At 46.5% G+C, this 14,911-nt stretch overlaps 1 pseudogene; it reads left to right on the top strand.

Moving 5' to 3' along the window:
- The first annotated feature begins 277 nt into the window (after window positions 1-277).
- On the top strand, window positions 278-397 carry LOC134895038 (5S ribosomal RNA; annotated as a pseudogene).
- The last annotated feature ends 14,514 nt before the right edge of the window (window positions 398-14,911 follow it).

Below are 14,911 nucleotides of genomic sequence, written 5' to 3'. Positions count from 1 at the left end.
CCCTGTGTGTTGGCTTTAACGTACCTGGCCTAAATGCATGATGTTTGTTGTTGTGGACTAGACATGATTCGCTTGCTCTACCTCTGCCACGCATCGCTGTATGTGTGTCGGAGCAGGGTTCACCTGCACCTTTGTTTCTTGTTTTCGTGTCTGATTATGATTGATTTTTATGGGCACCGCCTTGTGCTAAGTTCCGTTTGTATCCACTGCTTCAGGGTCTTACTTGATACATGACCTACGTACAGTCAGCATGTGTCTAAAGCTTTATGCTTAATTTTTATACAGCCATACCACTCTGGGAATGCCCAATACCCGTCCGAACTTGGAAGCTAAACAGTGTTTGGCCTGGCCAGTACTTGGATGGGAGACCTCCAGGGAATACCGGGTGCTGTACAACTTTGACACTTTGCTTGACTTCGAACCTACGATGGATATTTGGATGTTTTGGACACACAATTGATACGCATGTATTGACCCTGCTGCTGTGCTGGTAATTTGTTCTTTTGAAATGATATCTGGCACTGCATGTCTGCCAGTCTGCCTTCTGCACATGCCCTTTTATTGACAACCATGCCTTTATGTACCCACAGAACTAAATGCTGACTTATCAGCATGATGACACCCACACTGTTTACCTTTTACACCTACACTGGTTACATTTTTTGTCACTTATATAGTGCGGTTAAATACACTGGTGATATTCAGCAATTAATGGGATTTCCATTTGGCTACACATATATTCTTCACCCTGTCCTTTATTTACTCTTATGCCGTATATCCCACACAACATCCTACCCCCAGTACACAGCAGTGTTTACCCCTGTGTTATGCGTTATGAGCACAGTAAGCATTGACTGCGCACTCCCGCTGGGCGTCTGAGCTGGGGGTGGCTTTGTTTACATCCATAACCCTGCCCCCACTTATCAGCGGTGTGTTAACCAATGGTAGCGCAGACAGCGATTCCACACCCTAAAAACATGGGATTGGTTTACCTGCGTTTTGCGCACTTTTTGCCTTTAAATAGACACTCGTGAGGAGGTACACTAGCCCCTGCTGAGGAAAACCACCAGTGCGTGGTTGAAACTGCTGTCTGGCTGCTGTTTTTGTTACTTTCTTTTGCTGATGGACTGAATAAATTTTACGCCCTGCAAAAACGTGAGTGCTGATCCTGCATCTTTTCAATTACCATTGGAGAGTGTCATTATTCGTCTTTTATGGACCCTGCACCACAACTGTTGATGTTTTTGAACTATTGCTAGTGTGCTGTTTCACTTTCTGGAGATATATATATAGATATATATATATATATATATATATATATATATATATATATATATATATAAAACAGGGGGGATAGGGTTACCGGCGACTAATGTGGCTAAAAGGTCGTGTTTAAAAAAAAATTGTTTTTTTTAATTGAAAGCCAAAAAAATATAAAAGCAAAAAGTTTTTAATACATGAGAGTAAAACCAGTTTTTTACAAATGTTTGGAGTACAAGCAAAGATTTCATATAAAATAAAGTACTAAAATATAAAAGGATAAAGGATAGGAAATAAACTTAACTTGAAAACACTGGGTGGTCAGTACAGGCCAACGCGTTTCGTCTCAACAGGCTTCTTCAAGGGGTAGGGACAGAATGAAGCTGTATGTCTATTTATACCCATATCACTTAGGTATGAGGTGGTGACATCATAATAGATCATGTGATGTGATCTGACAACAAACATTAACAGAACGTACAAAGCTCATTTTAAAACATATCATGGGGTGAGGTCCTCACCAGGCATGTCCATTATTGACGAAAACGAGTGAAAAACAGTATGAAATAACGTTTAAAAACGTCCAGAATGCGAACAGGAGTCATTTCCGCCACACTTCCGGTGACAGAGGACTGCGTTCGTCACTTCCGCCCCACTTCCGGCGGCGATCGCGCATGCGCACGCGGCGGCTCCCGGCTTCCTGGATCTCAATGCCAGGAGCCGCCGCGTGCACATGCGCGATCGCCGCCGGAAGTGGAGCGGAAGTGACGAACGAAGTCCTCCGTCACCGGAAGTGTGGCGGAAATTACTCCTGTTCACATTCTGGACGTTTTTAAGCGTTATTTCATACTGTTTTTCACTCGTTTTCATCAATAATGGACATGCCTGGTGAGGACCTCACCCCTGATGTGTTTTAAAATGAGCTTTGTACGTTCTGTTAATGTTTGTTGTCAGATCACATCACATGATCTATTATGATGTCACCACCTCATACCTAAGTTATATGGGTATAAATAGACATACAGCTTCATTCTGTCCCTACCCCTTGAAGAAGTCTGTTGAGACGAAACGCGTTGGGCCTGTACTGACCACCCAGTGTTTTCAAGTTAAGTTTATTTCCTATCCTTTATCCTTTTATATTTTTGTACTTTATTTTATATGAAATCTTTGCTTGTATTCCAAACATTTTTTAAAAACTGGTTTTACTCTCATGTATTAAAAACTTTTTGCTTTTATATTTTTTGGCTTTCAATTTAAAAAAACAAAACATTTTTTAAACACGACCTTTTAGCCACATTAGTCGCCGGTATCCCTATCCCCCCTGTTTTATGCATTTTTAACAACACTATACCATTGTTGTATTTTTAGGGTTTGGCTGACACCTTTTTATAATGGAAAATGGGCTTTTAGTATTTTTGTGTGGTGAAACCTTTTAACGTTTACATAGCCTTACTGAGACTTTCATTTCACAAGTGGTGCTGTACTATCTATATATCAGATCCAAACGCCCTGGCACTCCGGTTACCACTCCAGTTATAACTGTGCTCCGGTGCCCTCCTTGAGGGGATTGCACCACTATCTATGTAGCGAATTGGAGAGAGGCGGCACTCAGGAGGCTGAAACCAGTTTAACAGTCACCAAAAAAAGTGTTTAATTCTGTCATCATTTCGGGGCTCATGTCCTGAGGAAGGGGTCATGAGCACCGAAACATTGACAAAATTAAGCGTTTTTGTGGTGACTGTTACACTGGTTTCAGCCTCCTGAGTGCTGCCTCTCTCCATTTCGCTATACATATGTTAGAGATATATATATATATATATATATATATATATATATATATATATATATATATATCTAATTTTTTTTCTTACGTCCTAGAGGATGCTGGGGACCACATTAGTACCATGGGGTGTAGACGGATCCCTTGGGAGCCATGGGCACTATAAGCGTTTAATAGTGTGGGCTGGCTCCTCCCTCTATGCCCCTCCTACCAGACTCAGTTTAGAAAATGTGCCCGGTGGAGCCGGTCACAGCTAGGGGAGCTTCTAGGGGCTTTTCTAGTTGTATTATTTGTTAAGAGCTGTTAGGTACAGGGAGGCTGCTGGCAACAGCCACAGAGCCAGAAGATGCGGTGGTGAGTATGACGCTGGTAAGCAGGGCGCTAGTGGGAATGGCGGCACAAGGGTGGGAGCGCAGCGCTGATGCTGCTCTCCGGAGGGCTCAGAGGTACAGTTGTGCGGCGCTGTGAGGGGAGCCCTGGGTCAGTGCAATACCCTAACACTGCTCATCTGAGCTAGCAGGGGCTAATCCCTCGGTTAGCAACAAGCACACCTCAGGCCAATATAAAATAATAAATGCGGGAAGACGCGCCATTACAGGGGGCGGGGCTTCTCAGAGCGGATCCAGCACTCGCCAGCGCCTTTTTCTTCCTGCAGATCACACTACAGAGATGCTGACAGGGAGCGCTGCTCCCTACTTAACTCCAGTTATCCTCTGTGGTACCGGGGTGTTATAGAAGGGGGGGGGGGGGTTGTGATTCACTGTTTAATCTATTAAGGTTACTCAGTCAGCGCCAGGCTTTTATCATAATAACTGCCTACTGGGGCGCTGTGTGTGCTGGCTCCTTATACTCTGTGTGTGTCTCTCTGAAGGTACTCTGTGGGGAAGCTGTGTCTGACATTTTCGTGTGTGTGTGTGTGTGTGTGTGTGTGTGTGATATATCTCACATTACCATGTCTAGGGACTCTGGGGCAGATGTATTAACTTGGAGACGGCATAAGGAAGTGATAAACCAGTGATATGTGCAAGGTGATAAAGGCACCAGCCAATCAGCTCCAATATGTAAATTAACAGTTAAGATCTGATTGGCTGGTGCCTTTATCACCTTGCACATATCACTGGTTTATCACTTCCTTATGCCTTCTGCAGGTTAATACATCTGCCCCCCTGTGTCTTGTACTGCAGAGTGTGTGTCCTCTCCAGAGGAGTCTATTCCATGTACTCTGGAATGCAATATACTGTCTCAGCCTACTGAATCCGAACCCCCATGGGTGGCTTCTATTAAGGGAATGATAACCAGGATTTCATCTAGGATAGCTCATAATGAAACAGGTTTTGAAAAGATCTGTAGAGGTTTTGTCGTATTCTGCTTAGAGATGAGCGGGTTCGGTTTCTTTGAATCCGAACCCGCACGAACTTCACTTTTTTTTCCACGGGTCCGAGCGACTCGGATCTTCCCGCCTTGCTCGGTTAACCCGAGCGCGCCCGAACGTCATCATGACGCTGTCGGATTCTCGCGAGGCTCGGATTCTATCGCGAGACTCGGATTCTATATAAGGAGCCGCGCGTCGCCGCCATTTTCACTCGTGCATTGAGATTGATAGGGAGAGGACGTGTCTGGCGTCCTCTCCATTAGAATAGAGATAGATAGATTAGATAGAGAGAGATTGTGCAGAGTCGCAGACAGAGTTAGTTTACCACAGTCAGTGACCAGTGCAGCAGCTAGTTAACTTTTATTTAATATAATATATCCGTTCACTTCTCTCTGCTATATCCGTTCTCTGCCTGAAAAAAAAAACGATACACAGCACAGTCAGTCACACAGTGTGACTCAGTCTGTGTGCACTCAGCTCAGCCCAGTGTGCTGCACAGTCATCAATGTATAAATTAAAAGCTTATAATTAATTGTGGGGGAGACTGGGGAGCACTGCAGGTTGTTAGCAGGAGCCAGGAGTACAATTATATTAATTAACAGTGCACACTTTTGCTGCAGGAGTGGTGACCAGTGCCTGACCACCAGTATAGTATTGTTGTATACTACTAATATCTCTTTAAATATCAACCAGTCTATATTAGCAGCAGACACAGTACAGTGCGGTAGTTCACGGCTGTGGCTACCTCTGTGTCGGCACACGGCAGGCAGTCCGTCCGACCAGAATTGTATTATTTATTATTATATACCTACCACCTAACCGTGGTTTTTTTTTCATTCTTTATACCGTCATAGTGTCATCCTAATTGTTACGAGTATACTACTATCTCTTTATCAACCAGTGTACAGTGCGGTAGTTCACGGCTGTGGCTACCTCTGTGTCGGCACACGGCAGGCAGTCCGTCCGACCAGAATTGTATTATTTATTATTATATACCTACCACCTAACCGTGGTTTTTTTTTCATTCTTTATACCGTCATAGTGTCATCCTAATTGTTACGAGTATACTACTATCTCTTTATCAACCAGTGTACAGTGCGGTAGTTCACGGCTGTGGCTACCTCTGTGTCGGCACACGGCAGGCAGTCCGTCCGACCAGAATTGTATTATTTATTATTATATACCTACCACCTAACCGTGGTTTTTTTTTCATTCTTTATACCGTCATAGTGTCATCCTAATTGTTACGAGTATACTACTATCTCTTTATCAACCAGTGTACAGTGCGGTAGTTCACGGCTGTGGCTACCTCTGTGTCGGCAGTCGGCAGGCAGTCCGTCCATCCATAATTGTATTATTATTATAATATATACCACCTAACCGTGGTTTTTTTTTCATTCTTTATACCGTCATAGTGTCATACTAGTTGTTACGAGTATACTACTATCTCTTTATCAACCAGTGTACAGTGCGGTAGTTCACGGCTGTGGCTACCTCTGTGTCGGCAGTCGGCAGGCAGTCCGTCCATCCATAATTGTATTATTATTATAATATATACCACCTAACCGTGGTTTTTTTTTCATTCTTTATACCGTCGTCATAGTGTCATACTAGTTGTTACGAGTATACTACTATCTCTTTATCAACCAGTGTACAGTGCGGTAGTTCACGGCTGTGGCTATCTCTGTGTCGGCAGTCGGCAGGCAGTCCGTCCATCCATAATTGTATTATTATTATAATATATACCACCTAACCGTGGTTTTTTTTTCATTCTTTATACCGTCGTCATAGTGTCATACTAGTTGTTACGAGTATACTACTATCTCTTTATCAACCAGTGTACAGTGCGGTAGTTCACGGCTGTGGCTACCTCTGTGTCGGCAGTCGGCAGGCAGTCCGTCCATCCATAATTGTATTATTATTATAATATATACCACCTAACCGTGGTTTTTTTTTCATTCTTTATACCGTCGTCATAGTGTCATACTAGTTGTTACGAGTATACTACTATCTCTTTATCAACCAGTGTACAGTGCGGTAGTTCACGGCTGTGGCTACCTCTGTGTCGGCAGTCGGCAGGCAGTCCGTCCATCCATAATTGTATTATTATTATAATATATACCACCTAACCGTGGTTTTTTTTTCATTCTTTATACCGTCGTCATAGTGTCATACTAGTTGTTACGAGTATACTACTATCTCTTTATCAACCAGTGTACAGTGCGGTAGTTCACGGCTGTGGCTACCTCTGTGTCGGCAGTCGGCAGGCAGTCCGTCCATCCATAATTGTATTATTATTATAATATATACCACCTAACCGTGGTTTTTTTATACCACCTAACCGTGGCAGTCCGTCCATAATTGTATACTAGTATCCAATCCATCCATCTCCATTGTTTACCTGAGGTGCCTTTTAGTTCTGCCTATAAAATATGGAGAACAAAAAAGTTGAGGTTCCAAAATTAGGGAAAGATCAAGATCCACTTCCACCTCGTGCTGAAGCTGCTGCCACTAGTCATGGCCGAGACGATGAAATGCCAGCAACGTCGTCTGCCAAGGCCGATGCCCAATGTCATAGTACAGAGCATGTCAAATCCAAAACACCAAATATCAGAAAAAAAAGGACTCCAAAACCTAAAATAAAATTGTCGGAGGAGAAGCGTAAACTTGCCAATATGCCATTTACCACACGGAGTGGCAAGGAACGGCTGAGGCCCTGGCCTATGTTCATGGCTAGTGGTTCAGCTTCACATGAGGATGGAAGCACTCAGCCTCTCGCTAGAAAACTGAAAAGACTCAAGCTGGCAAAAGCACCGCAAAGAACTGTGCGTTCTTTGAAATCCCAAATCCACAAGGAGAGTCCAATTGTGTCGTTTGCGATGCCTGACCTTCCCAACACTGGACGTGAAGAGCATGCGCCTTCCACTATTTGCATGCCCCCTGCAAGTGCTGGAAGGAGCACCCGCAGTCCAGTTCCTGATAGTCAGATTGAAGATGTCAGTGTTGAAGTACACCAGGATGAGGAGGATATGGGTGTTGCTGGCGCTGGGGAGGAAATTGACCAGGAGGATTCTGATGGTGAGGTGGTTTGTTTAAGTCAGGCACCCGGGGAGACACCTGTTGTCCGTGGGAGGAATATGGCCGTTGACATGCCAGGTGAAAATACCAAAAAAATCAGCTCTTCGGTGTGGAGGTATTTCACCAGAAATGCGGACAACAGGTGTCAAGCCGTGTGTTCCCTTTGTCAAGCTGTAATAAGTAGGGGTAAGGACGTTAACCACCTCGGAACATCCTCCCTTATACGTCACCTGCAGCGCATTCATAATAAGTCAGTGACAAGTTCAAAAACTTTGGGTGACAGCGGAAGCAGTCCACTGACCAGTAAATCCCTTCCTCTTGTAACCAAGCTCACGCAAACCACCCCACCAACTCCCTCAGTGTCAATTTCCTCCTTCCCCAGGAATGCCAATAGTCCTGCAGGCCATGTCACTGGCAAGTCTGACGAGTCCTCTCCTGCCTGGGATTCCTCCGATGCATCCTTGCGTGTAACGCCTACTGCTGCTGGCGCTGCTGTTGTTGCCGCTGGGAGTCGATGGTCATCCCAGAGGGGAAGTCGTAAGCCCACTTGTACTACTTCCAGTAAGCAATTGACTGTTCAACAGTCCTTTGCGAGGAAGATGAAATATCACAGCAGTCATCCTACTGCAAAGCGGATAACTGAGTCCTTGACAACTATGTTGGTGTTAGACGTGCGTCCGGTATCCGCCGTTAGTTCACAGGGAACTAGACAATTTATTGAGGCAGTGTGCCCCCGTTACCAAATACCATCTAGGTTCCACTTCTCTAGGCAGGCGATACCGAGAATGTACACGGACGTCAGAAAAAGACTCACCAGTGTCCTAAAAAATGCAGTTGTACCCAATGTCCACTTAACCACGGACATGTGGACAAGTGGAGCAGGGCAGGGTCAGGACTATATGACTGTGACAGCCCACTGGGTAGATGTATGGACTCCCGCCGCAAGAACAGCAGCGGCGGCACCAGTAGCAGCATCTCGCAAACGCCAACTCTTTCCTAGGCAGGCTACGCTTTGTATCACCGCTTTCCAGAATACGCACACAGCTGAAAACCTCTTACGGCAACTGAGGAAGATCATCGCGGAATGGCTTACCCCAATTGGACTCTCCTGTGGATTTGTGGCATCGGACAACGCCAGCAATATTGTGTGTGCATTAAATATGGGCAAATTCCAGCACGTCCCATGTTTTGCACATACCTTGAATTTGGTGGTGCAGAATTTTTTAAAAAACGACAGGGGCGTGCAAGAGATGCTGTCGGTGGCCAGAAAAATTGCGGGACACTTTCGGCGTACAGGCACCACGTACAGAAGACTGGAGCACCACCAAAAACTACTGAACCTGCCCTGCCATCATCTGAAGCAAGAAGTGGTAACGAGGTGGAATTCAACCCTCTATATGCTTCAGAGGTTGGAGGAGCAGCAAAAGGCCATTCAAGCCTATACAATTGAGCACGATATAGGAGATGGAATGCACCTGTCTCAAGTGCAGTGGAGAATGATTTCAACGTTGTGCAAGGTTCTGATGCCCTTTGAACTTGCCACACGTGAAGTCAGTTCAGACACTGCCAGCCTGAGTCAGGTCATTCCCCTCATCAGGCTTTTGCAGAAGAAGCTGGAGGCATTGAAGAAGGAGCTAACACGGAGCGATTCCGCTAGGCATGTGGGACTTGTGGATGCAGCCCTTAATTCGCTTAACAAGGATTCACGGGTGGTCAATCTGTTGAAATCAGAGCACTACATTTTGGCCACCGTGCTCGATCCTAGATTTAAAGCCTACCTTGGATCTCTCTTTCCGGCAGACACAGGTCTGCTGGGGTTGAAAGACCTGCTGGTGACAAAATTGTCAAGTCAAGCGGAACGCGACCTGTCAACATCTCCTCCTTCACATTCTCCCGCAACTGGGGGTGCGAGGAAAAGGCTCAGAATTCCGAGCCCACCCGCTGGCGGTGATGCAGGGCAGTCTGGAGCGACTGCTGATGCTGACATCTGGTCCGGACTGAAGGACCTGACAACGATTACGGACATGTCGTCTACTGTCACTGCATATGATTCTCTCAACATTGATAGAATGGTGGAGGATTATATGAGTGACCGCATCCAAGTAGGCACGTCACACAGTCCGTACTTATACTGGCAGGAAAAAGAGGCAATTTGGAGGCCCTTGCACAAACTGGCTTTATTCTACCTAAGTTGCCCTCCCACAAGTGTGTACTCCGAAAGAGTGTTTAGTGCCGCCGCTCACCTTGTCAGCAATCGGCGTACGAGGTTACATCCAGAAAATGTGGAGAAGATGATGTTCATTAAAATGAATTATAATCAATTCCTCCGCGGAGACATTGACCAGCAGCAATTGCCTCCACAAAGTACACAGGGAGCTGAGATGGTGGATTCCAGTGGGGACGAATTGATAATCTGTGAGGAGGGGGATGTACACGGTGATATATCGGAGGGTGAAGATGAGGTGGACATCTTGCCTCTGTAGAGCCAGTTTGTGCAAGGAGAGATTAATTGCTTCTTTTTTGGGGGGGGTCCAAACCAACCCGTCATATCAGTCACAGTCGTGTGGCAGACCCTGTCACTGAAATGATGGGTTGGTTAAAGTGTGCATGTCCTGTTTTGTTTATACAACATAAGGGTGGGTGGGAGGGCCCAAGGATAATTCCATCTTGCACCTCTTTTTTCTTTTCTTTTTCTTTGCATCATGTGCTGATTGGGGAGGGTTTTTTGGAAGGGACATCCTGCGTGACACTGCAGTGCCACTCCTAGATGGGCCCGGTGTTTGTGTCGGCCACTAGGGTCGCTAATCTTACTCACACAGCTACCTCATTGCGCCTCTTTTTTTCTTTGCGTCATGTGCTGTTTGGGGAGGGTTTTTTGGAAGGGACATCCTGCGTGACACTGCAGTGCCACTCCTAGATGTGCCCGGTGTTTGTGTCGGCCACTAGGGTCGCTAATCTTACTCACACAGTCAGCTACCTCATTGCGCCTCTTTTTTTCTTTGCGTCATGTGCTGTTTGGGGAGGGTTTTTTGGAAGGGCCATCCTGCGTGACACTGCAGTGCCACTCCTAGATGGGCCCGGTGTTTGTGTCGGCCACTAGGGTCGCTTATCTTACTCACACAGCGACCTCGGTGCAAATTTTAGGACTAAAAATAATATTGTGAGGTGTGATGTGTTCAGAATAGGCTGAAAATGAGTGTAAATTATGTTTTTTGAGGTTAATAATACTTTGGGATCAAAATTACCCCCAAATTCTATGATTTAAGCTGTTTTTTAGGGTTTTTTTAAAAAAACACCCGAATCCAAAACACACCCGAATCCGACAAAAAAAATTCGGTGAGGTTTTGCCAAAACGCGGTCGAACCCAAAACACGGCCGCGGAACCGAACCCAAAACCAAAACACAAAACCCGAAAAATTTCCGGCGCTCATCTCTAATTCTGCTCCCGCTGCCTCATCTATGACCCCTGATATATAGCCCAAAAAGCGTGCTCTTGCCCAAATAATGCAAGTCGACACAGATACCAACTCTGATACAGGAGACGGTGAGTGGGATATACTGGGGGGTGAGGCATCCCTTTCTAAGGGGGTGCAACTCATGATTGAGGCTATTAGGGACATTTTACACATTACTGATAAGGTACCTGAACAAGTAGAGGAGGCTTACTTTGCTGACCATAAGAAATCCTCCCTTAAGTTCCCTGCGTCTAAAGAAGTAAACGCATTGTTAGATAATCCTGGGAAAACCCAGAGAAAAAATTCCAGATCCCTAAAAGGGTTCTCATTGCTTTCCCTTTCCCTGAGGAAGAAAGGAAAAAGTGGGAAAACCCGCCGGTAGTAGAGGCTTCTGTTTCTAGGTTGTCTAAGAAAGTGGTTTTGCCTGTCCCTGGGTCCACCGCTTTAAAAGAGCCAGCCGACCGCAAGATTGAGACTACACTCCACTCTTTTTATACACAGCAAATGGCATCGCTTTAAGACCCACTATTGCTTGTGCATGGATTTCTAAAGCCATAGTAAAGTGGTCAGGCACTTTACTAGAGGAGTTAGATTCTATGGATAGAAGTGACATTGAATTGTTTTTACGTCACATACAGGATTCTGCAGGTTTCATGGTGGAAGCCATGAAAGACCATGGACATCTGAACGCGAACGCTTCTTCCATGGCTGTCTCGGCACGCAGAGGACTCTGGCTGCCCCAATGGTCTGCGGATGCGGAATCCAAGAAGAGTGTGGAGAACCTACCCTTCACAGGTCAGGCTCTGTTTGGTGAAGCGTTAGATGCGTGGATCTCCACAGCAACTGCGGGTAAGTCAGCTTTTCGTCCCTCTGCTACACCACCGACTAGGAAATCTTATCCTACATCTACAATGCAGTCCTTTCAGACCGCTAAAGTTAAAAAGTCCAAATCCCCCTCCACTTTCATTAGAGGCGGTTGGGGGAAATCCAGAAAACCCACACCCACAGGTTCCCAGGATCAGAAACCTGGCTCGGTGTCCTCAAAATCCTCGGCATGATGGTAGACCTCCCAGCCTGGAGATCGGGCAGGTGGGAGCAAGACTAAAAAATATCAGTCATGTTGGGTGTCCTCATGCCTGGATCCCTGGGTACAAGATATTGTTACCCAGGTGTACAGACTGGAGTTTCAAGAACTCACACCTCACAGATTCTTCAAATCAGGCTTGCCAGTTTCGCTGACAGAAAGTGCTATCCTACAGGAAGCCATTCAAAAATTACTAAGGTCAAATATCTTTGTCCCAGTTCCACTTCACCTGCAACACAAGGGTTATTACTCAAACCTGTTTGTGGTACCGAAACCGGATGGTTCGGTAAGACCGATATTAAACCTAAAATCATTGAACCCCTACTTGAGGAAATTCAAATTCAAGAAGGAGTCTCTGAGAGCGGTAATCTCAGGCATGGAGGAGGGGGAATTCCTGGTATCTCTGGATATCTAGGATGCCTACCTTCACATCCCGATCTGACCGCCTCACCTGGCTTATCTCTGATTTGCGCTGCTGGACTGTCACTATCAGTTCCAAGTGCTGCCGTTCGGCCTCTCCACGGCACCAAGAGTGCTCACCAAGGTAATGGCGGAGATGATGCTACTCCTCCGCAGGCAGGGTTTGAACATAATTCCTTATCTGGACGATCTACTAATAAAAGCATCTTCCAGGGAACAGCTGTTACAGAGTATTGCTCACTCAACTCAGCTGCTCCAGGATCATGGATGGATCCTGAACCTTCGAAAATCGCACTTGGAGCCGACAAGGAGGCTGTCCTTCCTGGGGATGATCCTCGACACGGAAATTTAGAGGGTGTTTCTGCCAGAAGAGAAGCCGTTGGTAATACTAACAATGGTCCAGGATTTCCTGAAGTCAGCCCGGGTATCGGTTCATCATTGCATTCGCCTTCTGGGGAAGATGGTTGCCTCCTACGAGTCTCTACAGTACGCAAGATTTCATGCACGGTCTTTCCAACTGGATCTCCTGGACAATTGGTTAGGATCTCATCTTAACATGCACCAGAGAATACGTCTGTCGCCGAAAGCGAGAATACCGCTCCTTCTCACCTGCTAGAGGGCCACAGGTTCGTGATTCAGAATTGGATCCTCCTAACCACGGATGCAAGCCTCAGAGGTTGGGGAGCTGTCACCCAAGGGGAAAACTTCCAAGGAAGGTGGTCAAGTCTGGAATCCTGTCTTCCAATAAACATTCTGGAACTAAGAGCCATATACAACTATCTTCTCCAAGCGACTCCCCTTCTGCGAGATCGACCCATTCAAGTGCAGTCGGACAATGTAACAATGGTGGCCTACATAAACCGACAAGGCGGAACGAAGAGCAGAGCAGCAATGTCAGAGGTAACAAGGATCATCCTCTGGGCAGAAAAGCATGCGGTGGCGCTGTCAACAATCTTCATTCCGGGAGTGGACAACTGGGAAGCGGACTTCCTCAGCAGACACGATCTCCATCCGGGAGAGTGGGGCCTCCACCCAGAGTTGTTCGCAGAGGTGACAAGTCTTTGGGGTGTGCCTCAAATATACATGATGGCTTCATGCCTCAACAAGAAGCTTCGGATTTACTGTTCCAGATTGAGGGATCCACAGGCAGTGGCAGTGGACGCACTGGTAACTCCGTGGGTGTTCAAGTCAGTGTATGTGTTCCCGCCACTTCCACTCATCCCAAGGGGTGGTCTTCAGTATGCCGGCGGTCAAGCTCCCGGCAACCAGCATACCGGCGCCGGGAGCCCGACAGCCGGCATACTGACACTTATTCTCCCTCGTGGGGGTCCACGACCCCCCTGGAGGGAGAATAAAATAGTGTGGCGCCCGTAGCGTGGCGAGCGCAGTGAGCCGCAAGGGGCTCATTTACGCTCGCCACACTGTCGGTAAGCCGGCGGTCGGGCTCCCGGCGCTGGTATGCTGGTCACCGGGAGCCCGACCGTTGGCATATCGTAGTGAACCCATCCCAAGGATTCTTAAAATAATCAAAAGAACAAGAGTTCAGGCGATCCTCATTGCTCCGGACTGGCCAAGAAAGGCTTGGTACACGGATCTTCTGGGGTTACTGCTGGAAGATCCGAGGCCTCTTACTCTTCGAGGACCTTCTGCAACGGGGGTCGTTCGCTTATCAAGACTTACTGCGGCTACGTTTGACGGCATGGAGGTTGAACGCCAGATCTTAGCTCGGAAGGGCATTCCGAACAAAGTTATTCCTACCCTGATACAGGTTAGGAAAGGAGTAACGTCAAAACATTACTATCAGATTTGGAAAAAGTACGTCTCTTGGTGTGAATCCAAGAAGTTACCTACGGTGGAGTTTCAACTTGGACAGTTTCTCCTCTTCCTGCAAGGAAGAGTGGATATGGGCCTGCGCCTGGGCTCCATAAAAGTCCAGATTTCGGCATTGTCCATTTTCTTCCAGAAACAATTGGCTGCCCTCCCTGAGGTTCAGACTTTCTTGAAGGGGGTTCTGCACATCCAACCTCCCTTTGTGCCTCCTACGGCACCTTGGGATCTTAATGTGCTGCTGCAGTTCCTGCAATCGGATTGGTTCGAGCCTTTACAGAAGGTTGAGGTCATGTTTCTTACTTGGAAGGCGGTCACACTATTGGCATTGGCACCTGTTAGATGTGTGTCAGAATTGGGGGCATTGTCCTGCAAGAGCCCCTACTTGATTTTCCATGAAGATAGGGCTGAGCTCAGGACGCGTCAGCTTTTCATATCAACCAACCTATTGTGGTGCCAGTGGCTACTGACTCCTAAATTACTTCAAAGTCCTTGGATGTTGTGAGGGCTTTGAAGATTTATGTGTAGAGAACTTCTCGTTACAGAAAGTCGGACGCTCTGTTTGTCCTTTATGATCTCAACAAGATTGGGTGTCATGCTTCTAAGCAGACGATTTCTCACTGGATCAGGCTCAC

Source organism: Pseudophryne corroboree, chromosome 3 (assembly GCF_028390025.1).
Source record: "Pseudophryne corroboree isolate aPseCor3 chromosome 3, aPseCor3.hap2, whole genome shotgun sequence".
Taxonomy (NCBI): domain Eukaryota; kingdom Metazoa; phylum Chordata; class Amphibia; order Anura; family Myobatrachidae; genus Pseudophryne; species Pseudophryne corroboree.
The sequence above is the reverse complement of the archived record's forward strand: the minus strand, read 5'-3'. Positions and strand labels throughout refer to the sequence as shown.